Source organism: Panthera leo, chromosome B1 (genome assembly GCF_018350215.1).
Source record: "Panthera leo isolate Ple1 chromosome B1, P.leo_Ple1_pat1.1, whole genome shotgun sequence".
Lineage (NCBI taxonomy): Eukaryota > Metazoa > Chordata > Mammalia > Carnivora > Felidae > Panthera > Panthera leo.
In genome coordinates, this window is record NC_056682.1 from 166,916,101 (window position 1) to 166,941,062 (window position 24,962).

The window sequence follows — 24,962 nt, forward strand, 5'->3', positions numbered from 1 at the left end:
CACCCTACTTTAAAATGAGTTTAAGGGCACCTGGGTGGCTCAGTAGGATGAGCATCTGACTTCGGCTCAGGTCATCGTCTCACAGTTTGTGGGTCCGAGTCCCGTGTCGGGCTCTGTGCTGACAGCACAGAGCCTGGAGCCTGTGTCGGGTTCTGTGTCTCCCTCTCTCTCTGCCCCTCCACCGCTTGTGTTCTTTCTCTCTGTCTCTCTGTGTGTGTCTCTCTCTCAAAAATAAGTAAACATTAAAAAAAAAAAACTTTTTTAATGAGTGTTTATTCAATACTCCTGCAAGGATTTGATGACTTTAGACTAGTTGACTCCTACAGAGTAGGCTTTTAGTGGTAGCTACCCATAATACTATATGAAAAGGATAATTTTCAACAGACATAGAGACAACTGTAGGATCTTTTTTCCGAAAGAATTTTATGTTCAAGATAATATTCAATCTCCTCAAGCATTTGCTCCATTCAGTGACAAAAATTATTTTAATAACATTTTGAAACTGAAGGTTATTTATAATGTCCTTGTCTTTCATACACTAACACTCTAGCCTTCCATCAAATACAAGTGCATTTTTCATAATAATTTTAACTGGCATCTCTCCCACATCGGTTAAAAAATATAATTATATTTACCTGGTACATGTTTGAAGAAAAAAAAATAATAGAAGAAACTCTAACACTTTTCCAGAAAAGACAGAAACAGTTTGAACAGAAAGAAGCAAACTCAGAAAATAAGCCATTATATTTAACTTGGGTCTCAGAAGGCCAGTAAAATGCTAAAAGACAAATTTTCCAGCTCAGAATTTTCTTGGCAATTAAATGGCAAGATGTCAAATGTCAGACCATTCCAATGTCAAAAAGCAAGCAGAAACAATGTGCTTCCTACTAGTATATTGCTAATGCCACATGGTGCAGGCTGAACAATCATTGAGAATGCAATAATCCTCTGGTCATAATGACGTGCCTTAGAAATTATTTAGAAAACGTTTTTTTTTATCACTTCCACCTGTACTAAAGCTATTGGCTGAACAAAATATTTTCTTCTGGCTTAATGCAGGAGAATTAAAATGCAGCTAAGCCTATGCAATCTAAATAAAAGAGATGGGATTTGGGACATGATGAGACACAAGGGTCAGAGAATTCCCTACACATAAGGCAAAAGTTTGATGAATTTTAAAAAATGAAGTAGAAATACGTGACTTGGTAACACTGAAAAGATGGGAGGTAGGGAGTAAGAAAAGGATTGAGGGTTATGCTCAAATAATCAAAATAGAATAAAGGCAAATGTTCTCAAAGAATGGAACTAATACATGTGATCAAACAAGACAGTAGCTAAGATTAACATCACAAATACCTATGTAACGTAATGATTATACTTTTGTAATATAGCAGTGAAATTTTTTCTAGGACTCAAGAGTTAAATGATCAATTACTCCATTGTTCTTTTCTTTTTTTCAACTTATTGGAGTATAATTAACATACAATAAAAGCATTGGTGATATGTACATGCCACTGAAATCATGGCCACAATCCAAATAGAAAACATAATCATCATCCCTAATAGTTTCTTTAGGTACTTTTATAATTAATTACTTCTCCATCCCTCCTCCTCCCCCTATCAGGATCCCTCCATATACATTGATGTACCTCTTATCACTATAGATCAGTTTGCATTTTCCAGATTTTTATATAAGTGTAACCACTATTAGTGCACTATAAGTGCAACCACTAAAATGTATGCACTATTTTTTAATTAGGGTTATTCTATTCAGCATGACTATTTTGAGCTTCATTCATGTTGTTACATATATCAATAGTCTATTCTTTTATTGCTGAGTATTATTCTAATGTAATAATATATCTTAATTTGTGAATTTATTCACCAGCCAATCCTTTCAATTGTTTCTAATTTTTAGGTATTTCAGATAAATTTGTCATGAACATTCATGTTCAAGTCTTTGTATGATCATGTTTTCACTTACTTTGGGTAAATACTTAGAAGTAGAATGGCAAGACTATATAGTAGGTATATGTTTAGCTTTTTAAGAAACTGCCAAAATGTTCCACAACTTAGTTGTACTATTTTACATCCATAACCGAAGTGCATAAAATTTCCTGTTCTTTCATGTCTTCATCAGCATTTGGTATGGTCAGTCATTCTAATAGGTATGTAGTGGTATCTCATTTGGGTTTTAATTGCATTCCCCTAATTACTTACAACATTGCTCATTTTTTCATGTGCTTATTTTCATCCTTACACTTTCTTGGGTTAAGTGTCACTTTCAATACTTTCTCTGTTTTTAATTGGGTAACATGTTTACTTCCTGAGTTATGAGAACTCATTATATTCTGGATAGGAGTCTAATTTTTTTCTTCTTTTACAAAACATTTAGCTATTCTGCATCCTTGTCTATATGAATTTTAAAACCAGCTTGTAAATTTCTATAAAAAATTGTTGGGATTTTAAATGGGATTGTCTTGAATCTATAGATCAACTGGAGAGAATTAACATTTTGGCAATTTGAGTCTTCCAACCTATGAATATGGTATATCACTCAATTTATTTACTGTCTTCTTTTCTTTCTCTCTTTCATGATTCTAGTTTTTCAGTATGCATGCCTTGCACATCATTGGTCAGAATTATTCCTGAGCATTTCATATGTTGATACTATTGTTGATAGGATTTTTCAGGCTTTCTATATTCTTATTTATTTTCTGCCAGTCATTCTGTCATTTATTGGGAGGCATAAATTAAAATCACACACTGTGATTGTGAATTCTTTATTTCTCTATGCAGTTCTTTGTTGTTTTTGTATAGTTCTATACATTTTTGCTTCATGTGCTTGGATGGTCTGCTATAAGGTACACAAACATTTAGGATTATTATATCCTACCAAATGTTGATTTTCCTCCTTATTAAATGGCTTTATTAATCCCTGGTAATATCCTTTGATTTGAAATCTATTTCATCAAGAGTTAATATAGCCACTGCTGTAATTTTTAATAGTATTGACATTATATATATTTGTCCATCCTTTTACTTTAAGTTATTTTTGCTTTCTATATTTGAAGTTTGTTTCTTGTAGGAATCTTATAGTTTGGTCATATTTCTTTATGTAATATAAAATATATGTCTCTTTTACTTGTTGTGTTTAGACTATCCATATTTAATGTAATTTGTGGTGCAGTTAGGTATATTCTATAATATTTTTGTTTTCTCTTTCCCATACACTCCTTGTTTCTGCTTTCTTCCTTTTCTGTCATTTTTGTACTTTTTATACTTTTGCTGTATCTCATTTGCTGGTTTATTAACTATAACTCTTTGCTTTGTTATTTAGGTGATTACTTTAGAGTTTGATGTATAGCAATCAACCATCAAGGGATACTTTCATAAATGTATAAAAGAGAGCATTTCTTAGTTGTTTAAGAAATTACAAATAGAGAGGTACCTGGGTGGCTCAGTCGATTGAGCATCTGAGTCTTGATTTTGGCTCAGTTCATGATCCCTGGAATGGGATCATGGGATCAAGCCTTATATTGGACTCCATGCTGAGCATGGATCCTGCTTGGGATTCTCTCTCTTTCTCTCCCTCTGCCCACTCCTGCCACTTGTGCTGTCTCTCTCTCTTTCTCTCAAATTAAAAAAAAAAGGCAAAAAAATAAATTAAAAACAGAATTAACATGAAGCAGGATTTCCACTTCTAAGTATATACCTAAAAGAATTGAAAGCAGATACTCAAACAGGTATACGTACATCCATGTTCACAGCAGCACTATTTAAAATAGCTGAAATGTGGAAGAAACCCACATACACGAAATGAAATATTATTCAACCTTACAAAGAAAGAAAATCCTGACACATACTACAACATATGTGAAGCCTAATGATATTTTGCAGTAGAATACACATACCACAAAAGACAAATATTAGATGATTTGATTCATCTGAGATAGTCAAATACGTAGATTCAGAAAGTGCAGTGGCAATTTCTAAGGGTTAGAAAAGGGGAGAATGGGAGTTATGTTTTAAGTGGTACAGAGTTTCAGTTTTCCAAGATGAAAACAATTCTGTGGATGTTTGGCCATGATGTTAACAACACAGCGATGTGAATGTACCTAATGCCGAAACAATACTGAAATATGGTTAAGATGGCAAATTTTTGTTATATGTATTTTACTACAATTTAAAACATGGGCAATGGGGTAGGTTTGGGTTACAGGCTTATAGTCCTGGTATAGAGTAATGGTTGGACTAACAGATGTTTACATGTCTACAGAGTAGTGATGTAGTTTTTATTTATCTTTAATTTAATTTAAGACTCTTAACAATAGAAAACAAACTGATGGCTGATGGAGGGAGGTGGGTGGAAAATGGGCTCAATGGGTGATGAGTATTAAGGAGAGCACCTGTTGGGATGAGCACTGGGTGTTACATGTAAGTGATGAATCACTGAATTCTACTCCTGAAACCAATATTGCACTGCATGTTAACTAAATAGAAGTTAAAGTAAAAAAAAAATGCAGTTTTTAATCTCCACTGCTCAGATGTTTCTTCACAAATTCTTAAAATACTTTGAATGGAAAATGCTATCAGTGCAGACAACTCCGAGTGTTAAAAACTCCAGAGGATGCAATCATATGGGGCTCCCCCAGTATTGTAAGATTCAACTACAAGATCTGAACCAGGTTCACAATAAATATCAGAGAAAAATCCCCTTCTGGCAGGAAGAGGAGAAAAGGAACCATTCTGAAATATATAAGAAAACTATGGGGGCGCCTGGGTGGCTTAGTCAGTTGAGCGGCCGACTTCGGCTCAGGTCATGATCTCACGGTCCGTGAGTTCGAGCCCCGCGTCGGGCTCTGTGTTGACAGCACAGAGCCTGGAGCCTGTTTCAGATTCTGTGTCTCCCTCTCTCTGACCCTTCCCCGTTCATGCTCTGTCTCTCTCTGTCTCAAAAATAAATAAACGTTACAAAAAATTAAAAAAGAAAACTGTGTTCTTCTTAACAATGCCTGCCCTCAGAAGAAACTAGTTAACCAGAGCATAATCTTCTAGGGTATCATGAAACGTAACTGATCCAGGGAAGGGATATATCCAATTCCAGCCAATTCTGGTACTCCACACAGGAAAAGGGAAATATCCAAGTTCAGTCTTAAACATCCTGTCCCACCTAATTGGGGGGGGGGGCGGGGGAACTGAGACACACATGTGAGGTTCACAGTTCACACACATAGGCTTACTAAAAGAATGAGACGTAATAGGACCATGAAGTGTTTCCCCCACCCCTCACATCTTACCATTACTAGAGACCTTTTTACGATAACTCTTTTTACTGGATAGGTCATGTCCACTTATCAAGAAAAAAAAAAAGTTACAAGGCATACCAAGAGTCAAAAAGTACAATTTGAAGAGATAGAGAAAGCATCAGAACAAGACATGACAGGGGTATTTAAACAGTTATATGATTAGGGGCACCTGGGTGGCTCAGTTGGTTAAGTCTCCAACTTTGGTGCAAGTCATGATCTCACAGTTCGTGAGTTGGAGCCCAGCATCGGGCTCGGCGCTGACAGTGTGGAGCCTGGAGCCTGCTTCCAGTTCTGTGTCTCCCTCTCTCTGCCCTTCCCCTGCTCGCACTCTGTCTCTCCTCTCTCTCTCTCTCTCTCTCTCAAGGATAAATAAACATTAAAAAAATAAAACAATTATGATTAATATGCTAAAGGCTCTAATGGATAAAATGGACAGCATACAAAAACAGATGGGCAATGGAAGCAGAAACATGGAAATCTTAAGAATGAAACAGAAATACAAGAGATAAAAAAATCCTTATAACACAAATGAAAATACTGAATGCATTTTGAAATTAAAAATAATGTATTTGGTTTTATATATATATTTATATGTATATATGTATGTATACATATTTGTGTGTGTTTGTGTATGTACACACATGCTTACACTTGCGTATGCTTATGTATAAGTAAAATGAATGATACAGTGATACAAGGTTTAAGGTTTAAGAGGAAAGAACTAGGATTATTTGGTTATTAAAGGTACTCACACCATCTGTGAAGTACATTAATGTTGCTTGAAAGCGGACTTGGATGAGTTGCAAGCCCTAGGGCAACTACTAAAAATAAGGAATAAAAGAAGTATAACTGATATGATAAGAAAGGAACCATATAGGGATCAAATAAAATGTTCAGTCAAAACCATAAAAGGCAGAAAAAGTAGAAGATAAAAATTGGAACAAAGTGCAAGAGCACCAAATAGAAAACAAAAACAAACATGGTGGATATTAGTCAAACTATATAAATGATTATTTTGGATGCCAGTGGTCTAAAAGCACCAATGAAAAGAAAGAGATTATCAGAGTGGGTACAAAAACACCACCCAACTATATCTTGTCTACAAGAAACCCACTAAAAATATAAAGAAACATATGGATAAAAAGTAAATGGATAGGAAAAATAAGTCATGCTAGTACTAAACAAAAGAAAGCAGAAAGTAGCAATTCCAATGTGGTATTGGCAAAGGAATAGGCAAAAAAAAAAAAAAAAAAAAATCCATGGAACAGAATAGAGAGACCAGTAATAGGCCCCCATAAATATAATCAACTGATCTTTGACAAAGGAGTAAAGGCAATACAACAGAACAGAGAGTTTCTTCAACAAACTGTTCCAAAACAACTGACATCCACATACAAACAAATAAATCTTGACACAGAATTTACACCTTCCACAAAAGAATTAACTCAAAATCGACCACAAACCTAAATATAAACACAAAACTATAAAACTTATAAAATATAATATAGGAGAAAACATAGAGGACCTTAGGTATGGTGATATTTTTTTAGATATACACCAAAAGATACAATCTGTTAGAGAAATCATTGATAAGCTGGATTTCATTAAAATGTAAAATTTCTGCTCTGTGAAAGACACTATCAAGAGAATGAAGGAACAAGCCATAGACTTGGGGAAAAATATATATCTGCAAAAATATCAGTTCTTTTTTTTAATGTTTATTTATTTTTGAGAGAAAGAGACAGAGTATGAGCGGGGGAGGGGCAGAGAGAGAGGGAGACACAGAATCTGAAGCAGGCTCCAGTCTCTGAGCTGTCAGCACAGAGCCCAACACAGGGTTTGAACTTGGGACCTCGAACTTGGGACCAGCGAGATCATGAACTAAACCAAAGTCAGATGCTGAACTGACTGAGCCACCAGGTGCCCCTTAAAAATAAATATCAGTTCTTTTAGGAGCACCTGGATGGCTCAGTCCATTAAGCGTCTGACTCTTGATTTCAGCTCAGGTCATGATCTCAAGTTTCATGAGTTCAAGCCCTGCACGGGGCTCCGCACTGACTGTGCAGAGTCTTGTTGGGATTCTCTCTCTCTCTCTGCCTCTCTCTCTGCCCCTCTCCCATTTGTGCTAAGTCTCTCTCTCTCTCTCAAAATAAATAAATAACCTTAAAAAAATCAGTTATTTTGGACTGTTAATCAAAATATACAGCAAATGATTAATAAATGCAACAATAAGAAAACAAACCACACAGTCTAAAAATGGGCCAACGATTTTAACAGACACCTCGCCAAACAAGATATACAGATGGCAAAGAAGCATGTGAAAAGATGTTCCACGTCATAAATCATCAGGAAAATATAAATCAAAACAATGAGATACCACTACATAACTGTTAGAATGGCCAACATCCAGAACATTGAGAACACCAAATACTGGCAACAACGTGGAGCAACGGGAACTCTTGTCCATTACGGGTAGAAGGCAAAACATTCCAGCGACTTTGGAAGACATTTTGGTGGTTTCTTGAAAACTAAACATATTCTTACCATGCAATCCAGCAGTTGTGCTCCTTCATAAACACCTGCAGGATTTGAAAATTTATGTGCACACAATAAACCGCACACAAATATATACCCATGTACATTTTTATCCATAATTGCCAAAACTCAGAAGTAACCAAGATGTCCAGTAGGCTAAAGGATAAACAAACTGTGGTAATCCAGGACATAAAATTCTATTCATTCCTAAAAAGAAATGAGCTATCAAGCCACGAGAAGAAGTGGAGGAAATTTAAATGCATACTACCAATGAAGGAAGCCAACCTGAAAAGGCTACAGACCATATGATTCCAACTAAGTAACATTCTGAAAAGGCAAAATTATGAAGACAATAAAAAGTTCAGTGGTTGCTAGGGATGGGAGATGGAAGAAATACGAATAGGCAGGGCACAAGGATTTTTAGGGAAGTGAAAATACTATATTTACAACTACTTTTCCTCTGTGTTATTTCTTTTTTTCTTCTGTTGTAAGGACATTTGTCACTAGACTTAGACACCATCCCAGGAATCTAGGATGATCTCACCTCAAAACCCTTAATTTAATCACATCTACAGAGACCCTTTTGCCGAATAATGTCTCATTCATAGGTCCCGAAAGTTAGGCTGTAGAGATATCTTTTGGGGGGCCATAATTTAACCAACACCACACTACTTATACATGCATATGTTTTGTTCCTACTGCAAGGCCCCAGAGTTATATTATCTAAATCCTAGATTAGATCATGGATGTTTCATGTCTTCTATATATCAGAAATATAACCTCATTTACCTTAAGTTATTAAAATTCAAATAAATAATTGGTTTCCTATCATCTTCCTCTGAAAATGACTTTTTAAAAAACATTTTTAATGTTTATGAATTTTTGAGAGAGAGAGATGGAGAGAGAGAGAGAGCAAGCATGAGTGGGGGAGGGGCACAGAGAGACAGAGAGAGAGAGAGAGAGAGAGAGAGAGGTGTGGGGGGCGGGATCTGAAGCGGGCTCTGCACTGACAGAAGAGAGCCTGAGGTGGGACTCAAACTCACGAACCATGAGATCATGACTTGAGTCGAAGTCACACACTTAACTGACTGAACCACCTAGGGGCCCCAGAAGATTACTCTTTTTAATAGCATTGCAAACTCATAGATTTAAACATATTTATACCTTTTTACCCATTACTTTTTTTTTATTTTGAAACTTAAATCACCCATCTTTTCCAGTGAGCATCTCTTCAAATGAATATGTGATTCCTTTTGACATGACCCTAATATTCTTTGATGGTTTTCTCACCATGTAGTATGACAAGATGACCCAGGATCAGACATTTTCCCAAGAACTGGTTTATTTTAGCAAGAAACAGTGTTTGAAGATCTGAATCTAGATGCTAGTAATGTTCATTGCTTCTAAGGTCTTCATTGTATCAACCTTTTTGGTTGACAAAAATAGAGATTATCTGTGCGTAGATTTATAAAACACCTTATGAGTATATCTTATTATTTGTAATTCATATGAAAGATTATAATTATTTAATTAATTACCGTCTCCACTACCTCTGTATCTCCTTTATTCTACACCAGAAATCTGGAACTTAAGAACAACAGGTATGATAAAATTAGAATAATCCATAATTACTCATTTGTTTTACCCCATGTGACACACACCAGTGTTTCAGAATACTGACACTAATTCTACCATCAATGGTGCTTACTGAAAATATTTTCAAAGATATGTTTGCATATGTTCTCTCTATTCCTTCCCATTTAAGAAATTGCAATGTGGAGTGACTGGGTGGCTCAGTTGGTTAAGAGTCTGACTTTGGCTCAGGTTATAATCTCACAGTTCATGAGTTTGAGCCCTGCATCCGGCTCTGTGCTAACAGCTCAGAGCCTGGAGCCTGCTTCAGATTTTGTGTCTCCCTCTCTGTCGCTCTGCCTTTACCCTGCTCATGCTATGTTTCTCTGTCTATCTCTCAAAAGTAAATAAACGTTAAATTCTTTAAAATTGTATTGTATCTATATTATTTTAACATATAACCATTATGACATATTCTCTCCTTCTTCATCCTTATTTAGCCTTAGTTTTATAAGTAATTATAAAATTAATGCTCAACATTTATCTTTTGTCAATATCTGTAGTCATTTGGATCAAAATCATTTTTTGGTAGATTACTCAAGGACAGTTAGTAGAACAATATTACCTGAGTCTTGCATATTCACAACAATTTGCCAGTACCCTTTGCTGAAAAAAATTTGTTTGTTCCACACTTTTCTTAACTGTCTTACATATGTCACTCTATTTTCATCTGGCATAAAATACTGATGTCAAATTTTAATAATAACATAATTTTATTATATGTCAAAATAATTGTTTCTTTCGAAATCATGAAAAAGATTTGATGTTTTGATGTTGGCCATTCTGTCAATATTTTAAGCTACACTGTGTACTCTTTAAAAATGTAGGTCCGGGGTGCCTGGGTGGCTCAGTCGGTTGAGCGTCCGACTTCGGCTCAGGTCATGACCTCGCAGTCTGTGAGTTCGAGCCCTGCATCAGGCTCTCTTCTGACAGCTCAGAGCCTGGAGCCTGTTTCAGATTCTGTGTCTCCCTCTCTCTTTGACCCTCCCCCGTTCATGCTCTGTCTCTCTCTGTTCAAAATAAATAAACGTTAAAAAAATTATAAAAATGTAGGTCCAGTTTTATTTTGAGAAAGTTTTCTTAAACTATACACTTCAGTATAATTTGATTCCCTTAGTTTTGTTTTTGCCTTTTCTTTGCTGATTTTCAATATTTACCACCATCTCTAAAGTTCCTTTGTATTTTTCTTCCATTTCCATTTAAACATTCCTTCGGTTTCACTTTGTGTTTCTCTTAAGGGTTCACTTCTGGGTTCCTTGTATTTCCTTTGTGAAATTATGTATCTTCTATTGTATTTATTTCCTGAGATCTGTCACTTACCTCTTAAGTTTTAAAATCATAATTAATGATTTGCTCACATCTTAGGTAACTTTTCATATCTTTAGCTCTTTTTTAAATAATAGGTGACTGTTTCCTATGGTTTGGGAACTCTCCATTCTCTCTAGGATGTTATTTTGCTCCTCATTCTCTCTTCCTTATAATAATTTTGCATAGGATTTGAGTTGGATCATTTCTGTTGCTTCTTTTTATATGAAACTAGCTTTCCTAAAGTTTTAGAGTAATGCAAGACTGGAAAAGTTTATGTATCTCCAATAAACTCTTGGTCCTGATTTTTGTATTGTTCAAATATATGGTGGCTTACTCACTGAGATTTCTGGACCCTGTATCCCACTCAATTTTGGTCTAGATCTTCTCTTTTGTTTTTGTTACTTCTCAATTGTTATTCAGCTCCTGGAAAGTTCCAATTGCTTTGTGATTCTGTTGGGAGTTCTAACACTCAGTTTTGTGAATTTACTTCAGCTCACAGTTCTCTGACCACAGGTCTCTTGCATTCACCCAGTACAGGAAGGGGCCAAACCCCTCCAAGTTCCAGCTTCTTAAATTTCCTTCTTTATATTGTTGAGCAAATATATCTTGTTTATTTGAGGTTGTCCCTTTCTCGGGGCTGACAGACACCTCACCATTGCTACCTCCTTCTTCTCACACAGACAAGAATAGCAGGTCTTATGGATTTGGGTGGTTTGTCTCCTCCTGCTTTTATGTTGGGGCTTGTGGGAATATCTTGTCACTTTGTAACATTTTAAATGTTCTGCATGTTTTTTTTTCTCCCCATGCTGTTTGCTCTGTTTTCAATAGAGGGGTTTGGAGAGATTGAAAACTTGGGCTGCTGCGGCCATCTTCCCAGAATACCACCAATGACTTGCATTTTTCATTTCACATTATGCTTTTGCAGTAAGCCTCATGAATAGAGGTAGCTAGGCTTCATATTTTCTCTGATATATAGCATACATCCATATAAACATGCAAACAATGTATTCATTTTTCAGGTTAATCCTTCTTAAAGGGTTTTGTTGTTATTACAAACAATACTTCTATAAATATTCTTTTATATCTCTACTAGCACACACAGGGAAACGTAAACTTCTCTAAGGCAGTGCAGCTCAAAGTGTGGTTCAAGTTTTGGAGAGAAACAGAAAATCAGAGGGAGTGGGATACTAAAAACTATGATAGACTGAGCCTTTTTTTTCCTAATGAAACTGTATTTTATCTAAAAGGGACTATTTCCATTCTTGGAATAAATTAATTTCAAAATGGGTAAGTCTAATTATTTTCCCAATTACTAGCAGTAAGAAATTATGAAGACCACATAAATTATAGAAAGTATTAAAGAGCCACATCTTCTATGCACATCTGGGTTATACTGTGAATAAACTTTATGACCCTTCTCTGCATAGTTATCTTGTGTCTGGAGTATCCATTAGAGTTAAAATCCCTGAAATCTCTTTTATACATATATGGCCCAAGACTTCAGTATAATTTTCTCCTCCCTTATTTCTTTGAGGAAACGTTTCATTCATATAAAGAATGAACAGTCAGATATATAGACATGACTGAGACATTACAGAATAGAGAAGAAATAGCACCTACAGTGTTCCTGACAATGCTATCAGGACATTCACACTATGAAAATTATGTTTTCTAGGGCAGATTGGTAAAAACAGAAGCTGGGAGAGACCTACCAGGAAGAAGATGAAAAATGCATTCAGATACCGAAACTCAAAAGAATTTCCATTCAGTAAGTTTCAAATGGATGGCAGTGGCTGTTGTAAAATAGTACCTGGAGGGTGAAGAAAAACAGGCCAGTCTAACACGTGGTGACAAATGGCAGGTAGACTCCTATATTTTTGTTTACAATTATTCTCTCCCTCCCTTCCCTGTAAGACTATCTCACCCTTCTCTTTGCCATGTGATTTGCCTCCTGTGGGAAGAGAATACATTCCTGCCTCACTGAGTTTTGGCTCACCCATATGACATCTTGACCAGGGAGTAGTAAGCAGATGTGACCAAAAACGTGTCTACTGAAAGCTTGAAGACAGAGCATGAGCTGCAAGACGGGGCCATGAAAAGCACATGATCTACATGGAGACACTCCTTCTTCCAGAGTTCTGCAGCAGCAATATGGCCGTAGCCAAGTTACAGTCCCCTTCAGCTATTAACGTAAGTAAATTTAAGTAAAGCTTATTAATGTAAGTAACTGAGACTTGGGGACCATTTGTTTATGCAGCAAAATTGATTAATACAGATATCAGTAAAAAGGCAATCAGTGTATATTGTATACACATTGTAGCTCCCAAGCTCATATTCGTTTTCTTCCAAGACTTTATTTAATCTTGTTAGTTAATATACAGTGTAGTATTGGTTTCAGGAGTATAATTTAGTGATTCATCACTTACATATAACACCCAGTGCTCATCCCAACAAGTGCCCTCCTTAATACCCATCACCCATGTAGCCCATCCCCCAGCCACATAGAACTACCTATGACTCAGCAACTGCCCTCCTATGTATTTAGCCAAAGGATACAAAAATACTGATTCAGAGCAACACATGCACCTCGATGTTTATGGCAACGTTATCAGCAATAGCCAAATTATGGAAAGAGCCCAAATATTCATCAACTGATGAATGGATAAAGAAGGTGTGGTGTACAGATTTATATATATATATATATATATATATATATATATATATATATATATAATGACGAAATATTATTCAGCCATCAAAAAGAATGAAATCTTGCCATTTACAACAACATGGATGGAACCAGAGTATTATGCCAAGTGAAATAAGTCAGTCAGAGAAAGAGAAATATCATATGATTTCACTCATATGTGGAATTTAAGAAACAAAACAAATGAACATATGGGATGGGAGAAAAAGAAAGAGCGAGAGGATAGCAAACCATGAGAAACTATTAAAGACAAAGAACAAACTGAAGGTTGAAGGAGGTAGATGGGTGGAGGATGAACTAGATGGGTGATGGGTATTAAGGAGGGTAATTGTTGTGATGAGCATTGGGTGTTGTATGCAAGTGATGAATTCTACTCCTGAATCCATGATTGCTCTGTATGTTAACTACTTAGAATTTAAATTTAAAGATTTTTTTTTTTCCTTTTGGAAAGGAAAAAAAAAGAAAAGGCAAACTTTGCAAATGGCCAAAAATTCTCTCAAAATTTCTTTATGACAAAATCATTTGAAGATAGACATAATAGTCCTCTTTAAAGCTAACACAGCAAATTTTACCTTCACGGTTGGGATGGATAGCTATAAAGTTAAGCATCAGATGAAGTAGTTGGTGCTTTAGCAATAAACCAATGAACATAGTGAGAAGCTTACATTATGAGAGATACTTAGGTACTTGAAATTGCAACTTCTGAATTGGATTCATATCTAAATCACACTTATTTTCAGGCATTTATGTTCATTTCTCTCTCTGCTTATACCCCTCTTCCACCCTCCCTCTCTGGTTTATTTTTTTCACTAGGCACACATAGTTGAATTTCCTAAGTGAAACATGATTATGACTATACTGTAATGCAAATTAAACCATCTTAAAAGTCATACATGAAAATACTTTAGCACAGAGATTTATACAGAATTATCATTATTCTCTTATAGTATGCATTTCCTTCTGTTAAAACAATTTTCACTTACTAGATCTTACTCTCACTTACATTATCACTGTATTTACTGTCAAAATAAATACTTTGACGTATATAAGGCACAAGAAGAGGTTAATAAAATTTAGAGATAAAATGCAACATAATTCTTTTCTATATCATTCTAACTTAGCAATAATTACCCTTGGTGGTTTATATTTCACTGGGCCTAAAGACATATGTTCAGTTTATACTAACTACAAAAAGGACTGGTTCCCCAAAAACGTCAAGACAGTAGATACAGGGTTAAGTGAGGTGACTTAACATAATGAAACCCAGGATTAGAGAACCCAGTGTCGTTTCCTCTCCACAGAAGGCTTATTTCCAATTTAACAAAACAAGGCTCTAGAATGTTTCTAAGCTCTGAAGAAAGAAATATGAGGAGAAGCCAGCAATAATAACTGAGAAGCAGAAGCCTGAGAAATAGTAGGAAAATCAAGTTAAGGAAATGACTTGGCAGCCAAGGCAAGAAAATGTGTAGAGAAGTAGAGAATGACAAACGATGTCAAATTCCTCTGACACACTGACTAAAATGGATATTGAGAATTGGTTGTTTATTATGCATTTTAATATACTTATATACTAAATAGTTACATAAGGCTATATATAGATACACATGGTTTAATGATAACATCAAGCACCTGTCACTTGCCAGGCAGTGTTCTAAATGCTTTACATATATTAACCAATTTAAATGTCTAAAAATCATGTGTGGTAAATGTTCTTATTATTCCCATTTTATAGATGAATACACTAATACATACAGGCACACAATGAGTTGCCCAGAGTCACATGGACAGTAAGCTAAGATTCAAACCCAGGCAGCCTGTGTAAATTTCCCCAACAGGGAGAGTTCTACGCCAGTTGTGTTGTCATTTTAAAAACTTTGACGTATGGGTCTTTCTGATCCGGCACTCAGAGTCAAACATAGATTTGGTACAGTTCTGACACACTGTGTGTCCATACAGGTTGACTTTCCTAGGATGCCATTTTTAGGCAAAGAATGATTATAAACTCATGAGATGCTTTATTTTTGTAAGAGTGGTTTTGAAGTCTAATTAATAATAGAAATATGTACAACCAGAAAACAGTAGTTCTAGATCGTTCATTCTGAAACTCTGTAAAATCATTATTAAGTTTTCTCTGGGCTTGTGGCAGTCTGTTAGACTCGTGAAGAGTTATCAAATACAGTTTCCTGCCAAGATTTCTCAAGGTAAGCTGTTACCATGTCATGAAAGATTCATTTTAACTTTAGGTTAATGAGAAGCTTATTTAAAGGATTTAAGCAAAAATACTTTTAAATGTGTGGTGAAGTCAGAGTGGCAAATTATTTGTTTGTTTCAAGTTTTTATTTAGATTCTAGTTAGTTAACATACAGTGTAGTATTGGTTTCAGTAGTAGAATTCAGTGATTCATCACTTACATACAACACCCAGTGCTAATCACAAGTGCCCTCTTTAATGCCCATCACCCATTTATCCCCCACCTACCTCCCCTCCAGCAACCGTTAGTTTTCTCTCTATCTTAAGAGTCTCTTATGGTTTGCCTCCCTCTCTTTTCTTCCTCCTTCCCAAGATGTTTTGTTTCTTAAATCACACATATGACTGAAATCATATGGTATTTCTCTTTCTCTTATTTCACTTAGCATAATACTCTGTAACTCTATCCACATCATTGCAAATAGTGAGATTTCATTTTTTTTTCATGACTGAGCAATATTACACACACACATGCACACACACACACACACACCATCATCATCATCATCATCATCATCATCATCATCATCTCTTCTTTATCCATTCATCAGTCAATGGACATTTGGGCCCTTTCCATAATTTAGCTATAGTTGAAAATGCTGCTATAAACATCTGGGTGCATGTGCTCCTATGAATCAGTATTTTTTTTATCCTTTGGATAAATACCTAGCAGGGTAATTGCTGAATCATAGGGTATTTCTGTATTTCTATTTTTAACTTTTTGAGGAACCTCAATACTGTTTTCCAGAGTGGCTATACCAGTTTACATTCCCACCAGCAGAGTAAGAGTGTTCCCCCTTCTCTGTATTCTTGCCAACATCTGTAGTTTGTGTTGTTAATTTTAGCCTTTCTGACAGGTGTGAGGTGATAGCTCATTGTGGTTCTGACTTGCATTTCCCTGATGATGAATGATGTTGGCATCTTTTCATATGTTTGTTAGCCATCTGTATGTCTTCTTTGGAAAAATGTCTATTCATGTCTTCTTCCCATTCTTCACTGGATTATTTGTTTTTTGGGTGTTGAGTTTTCTAACTTCTTTACAGATTTTGAGTACTAATCCTTTATCAGATATGTCATCTGTAAATATCTTCTCCCATTCTGTAGTTTACCTAGTATTTGTGTTGCAATCAATAATTAGTTGTAGTCTTTCACTGTGCATGAGCTTTTTATCTTGAGGAAGTCCCAAAAATACATTTTTCCTAAAGTGGTAAATAATTTTATGAGATAAACCTATAGTCAAAAAGTACAATTAGAAAACTCTTATAACAATCCCATCAAGGAATATGATGAAAGTAGTAATTGATGATGGAAATAAGTGAATAGATTTTAGGGATGTTTAAGGATAGAAATCATACACTTAGTGATTGATTGAATAAGGAGGCACTAATAACACTCTTTAAATATTTGATTTGAATAAGTAGATGATGATGCCACCCATTGTCATATAGGAGACTGAGGAAAGAGTGATTTTAGTGAGCAAAATATAGAAAAAATTAATTTTATTTTTAATCTTATTGGTTTGAGACACCTGTAGAACTTAAAAAGGGAGATTTCAATAAACAGTGCTGCAGTGGGTCTAAAGATCAGGTGATTGATTTGGGTTGGAGGTACTTCTTTAAATCTCACTGAAAAAAATAATTTCAAGGAACTCTTTCCTACCCTTGTTAAATGTTCTTGTCTCATTTGGAAAGAATATAGAACCAGACACATTATTTAAACAATTTAATATGACAGACTGTTATATAGTTACTGAAGGACTGAAACCAATAGGAATAGGAATAGGAATAAGAACAATGAAGTAATGCAGAGATAGCAACTGGAAGAAGTAGCTACCATTTCAGGACTGTACAAAAAGGGTAGTTTAGATAGGCTTATTAGGATCTAAAATTTGTATCTCTTAGGAAGGGATGCTATCTAATGGATAGTGCATAAGCTTTGGGGAGGCTGGGTGGCTCAGTCAGTTAAGCATCCTTCTCTTGATTTCAGCTCAGGTCATGATCTCACAGTTTCGTGAGTTCAAGTCCTGTATCAGGCTCTGTGTTGACCACCCAGAGCCTACTTGGAATTCTCCCTCTCTCCCTCTGCCACCCCCCTACTCACGCTCTTTCTGTCTCTCTCAACATAAATAAATAAACTTAAAAAAAATTAAAAAGCCTAGTTGATGGTTTCCATTGGTGAGGTCCCAAATGACTGATGAAATAGAACTGTCCTAATGCCAGGATGCCCTGATGCGTGTGTGTGTTTGGTAGAAGCTAAAGTTAAAAACAAAAACAAAAAAATTTCAATCCTCAGACTGCTCTCTTCCTGCTTCCCCTTCTGCCTCCTAACTCATAATCTAGAACACATTCTGGAGGTATTCTACAAGGAACAACACACATTACTTTATAACTTTGACCAGGTTGTTTCCTTGTAAGTGTTTACCAAGTTGGAAGTATGTCCCTGCATAATTAAGGAGGAACCATCAACTTTCACTCTTGATATAGGAGCACAGAGATGACAGTAGGCCTTGTGTTTTGTTTCTTTTTTCTAGTTCCAGGTTATACTGCTTTTTCAATATATAAGCCTAAATAGGCAGTCAACAATTTCTCAGCAAGCAATATTTCATTCCAGGGGTTTTCATGTCATTAACTGATCTTCAGTTTCCTACATTACAGATATTATCTTTATTTATAATTTTATATTATTCAGTAGTCAGGTAAGCAAGCAGAAGCAGCTGGTTAGTAACCATCAAATTAAAAACTATACTTTATTTTATTAATATCTTGCCTGATCTCCATTACAGTTTGAATACAGAATGGAGATGTAATGGTAGTATGCTTATTTTACTTGCCTCATGGGACCCTGGGAATCAAGTATGTTGATAAATATGGATATAGAATCCATATTTTATTTTTATAATCCCAATTTCTTGTTTGGACAGAAAGATTCACATTCAGATTTTTTTTAATTGGACAAGCATTTAAAATTCTTGTATTCTTTTTTTTTTTTATAAAGTTTATATATTTGAGAGAGAGACAGAGACAGAGACAGAGAGTGAGAGTGAGTAGGGAAGGGGCAGAGAGAGATAGGGAGAGAGAGAATCCTAAGCAAGCTCTGTGCTGGCAGCTCAGTGCAGGGCTCAGTCTCATGAACCAGTGAGATCATGACCTGAGCCGAAATCATGAGTCAGATGCTTACTCAGGCAACCTAAGCATTTAAAATTCCTTTTACTTATTTTAATTTTTAAATGTTTATTTATTTTTGAGAGAGAGAGAGACAGAGCATGAGCATGAGCATGAGGATGAGCATGAGCATGAGCATGAGCAGGGGAGGAGCAGAGAGAGAGGGAGACATGAATCCGAAGCAGGCTCCAAGCTCTGAACTGTCTGCACAGAGCCCCATGTGGGGCTCGAGCTCACAAGCTGTGAGATCATGACCTGAGCTGAAGTTGGAGACTCAACCTACTGAGCCACCCAGGCGCTCCATCAAGTATTTAAAATTCTTATGCACAAAGCAATCCCTATGCTAAAAACACTTTTCAAGGTTAATCATTTCTATGTTATTACTTTATGAACTGCAAAGATACATCAAATACAATATCATTTAACCTCATTTTACCTGAAAGCTTTTTTATTATAGAATAAGTAAGGCAGTACAGATTTTTTTTCATTTAACTCTCACTTCAACCCACTTAATTATTTTCAGCTTTCTCCATCATTTTTAGGAAGCAGGTCTTTGGTTAAATAGAAAAAAAGAAAGTAAAGAACTCTGCTGACACAAAAATACCAAGTTATGAATAGGAAGTAGTTATTAATTAGGAAGAAAAGCATGATTTGACCTATGGAGTTTTTACTCTGAAGGACCAATGAACCCTACTAGAATATAAGTCCTAAAGAATCCAAAATCTCCTCCCAGTTCCCCTCCTTGTAATCCACACTGGAAAAAATCTCTTGCTTCCCTTCCTACCCCCAGGAAAGGATGTCAAATACACAAGGGGCTAGAATTTCTGACCCCATACAGATTTGTGTAGACAATGGAGGTGCAGATGGGTTATCCTAGGAAAAAATGGAAGGGAAAATCAGATGTTCAAGAGATCCAGTCTTTGATCTACTGATTAGAGATTCTGTGTGTAAAGTAAAGAGCATTTAAAATTATATTCGGGTCTCCATGAATACTCATGATTACCCAATAATAATTTTTATATTAATGAACCATTCTTCCTTCCCTTTACAGATACTTCAGGGCATAATTATGAGATTAAGCTCATTTCAATTTATTCTCCATTTAAATCACATTCACTGTTCTTGTTACTACACAAATGTCCTATTAAGAATTTTGGCTTTGTCTGAACTTGGCTCTGGGGTGTTAGGGCAAAAGTCATTAGCCCGCTTTGGGCCTCAGTATAAATCAAGGGTGAATCATGGAGCCATGAGTTTAATAATCTACAACTGAAATAAAAAAGACATGAATTTAATGTTCTTTTGCTTCCCAACCCATACCCAGCCAGCAATGTCCAATGCAACAATTGGCGGGAATTTATGATACCATTTTTCATTTTAATCCTTTTATACGTATAATTTACATTCAATAAAATATACAGATTTAGAATGTACTGTTTGATGAGTTTATATAAATGTACACATGTAAGCAGTACCCTAATAAGACGCAGCAAATTTCTGTCATCCCAGCAAGTTCTTATATAATCAATTTCACCACCCCCACAATCCCATCTAAATAGCCACTGATACCCTTTCTTTCACTATAGGATAGTTTTCTTGATCTAGAATTTCAGATATATGGAGTCACATTTATGTAATCTTTTGAGTCAACATGATGTATTGGAGATTCATTGAAGTTGTTGCCTAAGTCAGCTTTTCATTGTTAAGTAATATTCCATTATATGGATATATCACAATCTATCCATTCTCCGTTGATGGGCATTTGTTGTTTCTAGTTTGGGGATACTATAAGTAGAACTTCTATGGACATTTTTTCAAATCTTTCTTCACATATATGCTTTACTTTATATTTTCTAGAATAAATACCTAGGAATGGAATTGCTGATCATAGAGTAGGAATATATTTAATTCATTATTAACTGCCAAATTTATTATTAACTTTAGTTTTCCTAAGTAATCATCCCATTTTATATTTTCTCCAGCAGCATATAAGAATTCCAGTTGTTCCATATCCTTACCAACATTGATATTGTCTGTTTTCTGCCACTGGTGAGTACCCAACCAGCCAGCAGCAGACACCAATGCTCAACATTTAACAAGGCACCATTTCTTGGATAAATAGACCAGCATTGTACTGCAGGACAATTTCTAAACCTCATCACCAAGGTGAGCAGGGGGAGGAAAAGAAGAGGACTACAGTTTATCCTTACAGAATTTAATAAAATCTTCAGATATAGGTTTTCCTTTCTTATTTACAATGTCTTTACAGTCACCACCTGTGATAGACTCTAAGTCGAAAGTTCTCTTTTGGCCAGTAAAAGAGCAGATGCAGGATTAAAGCGACAGATGGCTAATGTCTGGGAAAAGACAAGAGCCCCAAGTAAGGGCCCTTGTCCCATTTTTATTAGGATCAGAAGGCTTACAAACATGGCTATAGACGTGCACAAAGAGACAATGCATCTGTGAACATTAACTTGTGGACATGAGGGAGAGGGGGTCTTGAGGATATTTGGGGTTAAGGGTTTGGGTTAATATAAAACAAAATCCAGGTGCCAGCAGTAGGGAGGAAGGTTGTTTACAGTGGACATGAGGCACCACCTCTGTTTATTTTAGCTAGCCTAGGGGATGAGACAGGTAGCACATGTGACCTCAGGGTTGACAAGGCAACTTTTGTTAACCATCTCTGCTCTGGGCTACTTTGCCTGCAGCACAGTGGTCCATAGTCCAATTCACCAACTTACCTGGCCCTATCCTCCTGGGAAAGAGCTTTTCTGCTATAGTACTAAATTGGGGGTGCTTCCACCCTGAATATCTAATCTTGTTTATTTCATATATCCATGTACTGGGCACCTTTGCACCATTTCTATTTTAGGCCTTTGCCTCTCCCTCTCTATTCTGGGGGCTCTGCACTGCCTCTCTATTTTGGGGTGCCTTTGAACCTTCCTATTCCTGGCACCTTTGTGCCTCCCTATTCTCGGGGTATCTTTGCACCCCCCTATTTTTGGGGTGCCAATCTTGTTTACCCAAACTCCGGTGTGAGCATTTTATGATTTTGTATTTCTTTATGCCTTGTCAACACATTGGTGTAAGCCCGGGGGATTCCTAAGCTTATCACCCACAACCACCATCCCAGATCTTACTAAAAATTTCATTCACGTGGTACCGACTACACACATTCCCTAAGTCCAAGGGATCCATATTACAGCAAAAGCATGTGACAATGGGCTCATGATACAGAAACAACTGATCTATTATAATCATGGAACAGGCTTCTGAAAATATAGTCAACAAGTCCAAAGTGGGAAACAGTTGTTGAGTTAGGGCATTGTCCTTCAGGTCGCAATATAATGATTGAACCAATGATGGAGATTCATTACTATGTCTCCTATTGCTACAATACATTGCCCTGGGAATTAATAATTGCGATTAAGAATGGCTCCACCCACAGTTAAGCCCTATCACACATTATAACACTGTTCATGCACCTGTGGAAACCATGCTTCCCTTTTCTACAATTATGATCTCTGCTAGATAAAAAATTTAAAAAAATAATAAGTACAAAAATAAATCCCTGTTTCTTAGGAAAAAAATACTTTCTCCAGGGAATTTAATAAAAGACTTTCTAAACTGGAAGCTGTGACTACTATTGTTATCACCTTAAGCTTCTCATGTAGTGGCACAACATGTGAATAAAGGACTTAAAGCACAGGGCACCTGGGTAGCTCAGTGGGTTAAGCTACCGACTCTTGATTTCAGCTCAGGTCATGATTTCATGGTTTGTGGGATCAAGCCCCATGTTGGGCTCCACACTGACAGTGTGGAGCCTGCTTGAGATTTTCTTTCTCACTCTCTCTCTGCCCTTTTCCTGCTCTCTCTCTCTCTCTCTCAAAATAAATAAACTTTTTTTAAAAAGCACTTACAGAACTAGCCTAAATAATATATCCTGATTACATATGGAACTAGAGTTTAATGAAGTCTAGGATAAATATGTCCAGAAATCAGCTGACATACTGGTTCTTCTCTTTGTGTTTTCATGTTTAGTGAGAACCATCAATAAGCAATAATAACCACAATACAATCTGGGAAGCACAAGCAAGAGTTCTAAAGCTGAAGAATAAAGATCTGGGTAACATAAACCAGACCACCTAAAATGTTGCAGAAGATGAGGAGAATCTATAATGGGTAGATGAGAAGATAAATGATTAATATTAATTATGACTTTAAGAGTAGATCGGGTAGCAGATACTGTATCTTGTTTCACTAACCCTCTTACTAGAGTCTTCCAGGAGATTATAACTGACCTTTCACTTGAAGAATGTTGCCCTTCTCCTGTGAGGAAAAGAGTAAGGACATTGTTATTCTTTAAAAAAAAAATGAAGGCTCAGTATTTTAAAATGGAATCTTTATATAATAGAGAGCATAAGTGATTAAAGCGGTGCAAGAAATAGACTGTACTTGATAAATTTTATGTGCCTCTTCAGTCTCTCTTAACTGCCTCTTTTCTTCTGAATGCATCATTCCACTCCTGGACCATGCTGCCATAACCATGGCATAGTCACTTGTTCCTGGACATCAGAGCATAGCCAAATAGCTACACTCTGTGTTTTGTTTGTCTCTTCTTGTCACTTTCAACGTTGGATGAAATGCAGTACTAACATTTGTGGTGTTTGAAATACTGAATGGTCACTAAAGTGGCTTTATGATACAAATTAGATGTAATGGGAAAGTTAATTTTCCATGGGGCGAAGTTTAACCAATGGGAAATAGGAGGAAAAAAAAGAGTTTGTCAGAGACATTTCCCTTCTTTCCTCTTTTCCATAGACTATCCCACAAGATAGTTGTTTCTTGTCCTCTTTCCTGAGTTCTGTATACCAAGTAAATGCATCTGATTGTAACTTGCTCTCATCATTACAGCTCATTAAGAAGCCTTAAGGTAGGAAGTATCACAATTTTTTTTGCACTGATTCATACTTTCCTTACATCCCTTCTCTTTTACTTGCTGTTCTGTTCTGTTCTGCATCTTCCAAATGAGGTATGAGCACCTTAATCCTTGCCTGAGGTTCAGTTTTTAGAAGATCAGGACTAGCAGAGCAGTCTACTGCTGAATTTTTAGTGAGGCATTTAATATTAATTTTATACATAATATTGGAGCAGATAAAAATATGAACATTAAAGGCAGTCACCTGAATCAAATCTCAGTTACTTATCAATATGTCCTCATGCATATCAACTAATATTTTCTGATCCTCAGTTTTCTCATCTGGCTAAAAAGTGATAATACATAGAATAGTAAGTAACTAAAAATGTGTATCAACTACTTTTTAGACAGCTATGTGTAGTCAACCTAATACTTTTTTGTTAAACACCTCCACACTCCCCGAATTTTTGATTAAATAAGAATCTTCAATTTTGTGGTGCCTGGATGGCTCAGTTGGTTAAGAGTCCTTCTCTCTCTCTCTCTCTCCCTCTCTCTCTCTCTCTCTCTCTCTCTCTCTCTGTCCCTCCTCACCCATGCTCTTTCTCTCTCAAAATAAATAAATAAACTCAAAGAAAAAAAAATCTTCAATTTTGTAATACACGACACAGACTCTGCACTGATTTGTCTTACAGGGTAAGCATCTGAATTAGAGTAGGTTAATCACAGTTTTTTCTTGAGTATTTTCAAACTAAAGCCAAAAAAGAATTCTTCCCTTGGAGTTAAGATAAATTTGTGAAAGCCAGAAGTTATCATTGATTGTTTCATATCATATGGAGAAAATTCATTCTACAGGGAAACAGAATCTGACATGAATAAAGGTTTAGAGGTAAAAGATCAGGACAGAGTCTTGCTAGCTGCTAAATCCTAGATATTAGCCATTAATGAGATTCACCTTCTACCTTTGTCTTTAAGAGAGCTTGGATCTTCAGACCTGCTTTGATTTCTTTGAGCCACTAAATTTCTAGTTTTGCTTAAACTAATCTTAGTTGCATTGCTATCGACTACTACTTAAAAAGCAAAACAAAACAAAACAAAATAAAACAAAACAAAACAAAACAAAAACAAATAGGCATTTAGCACAATACTTA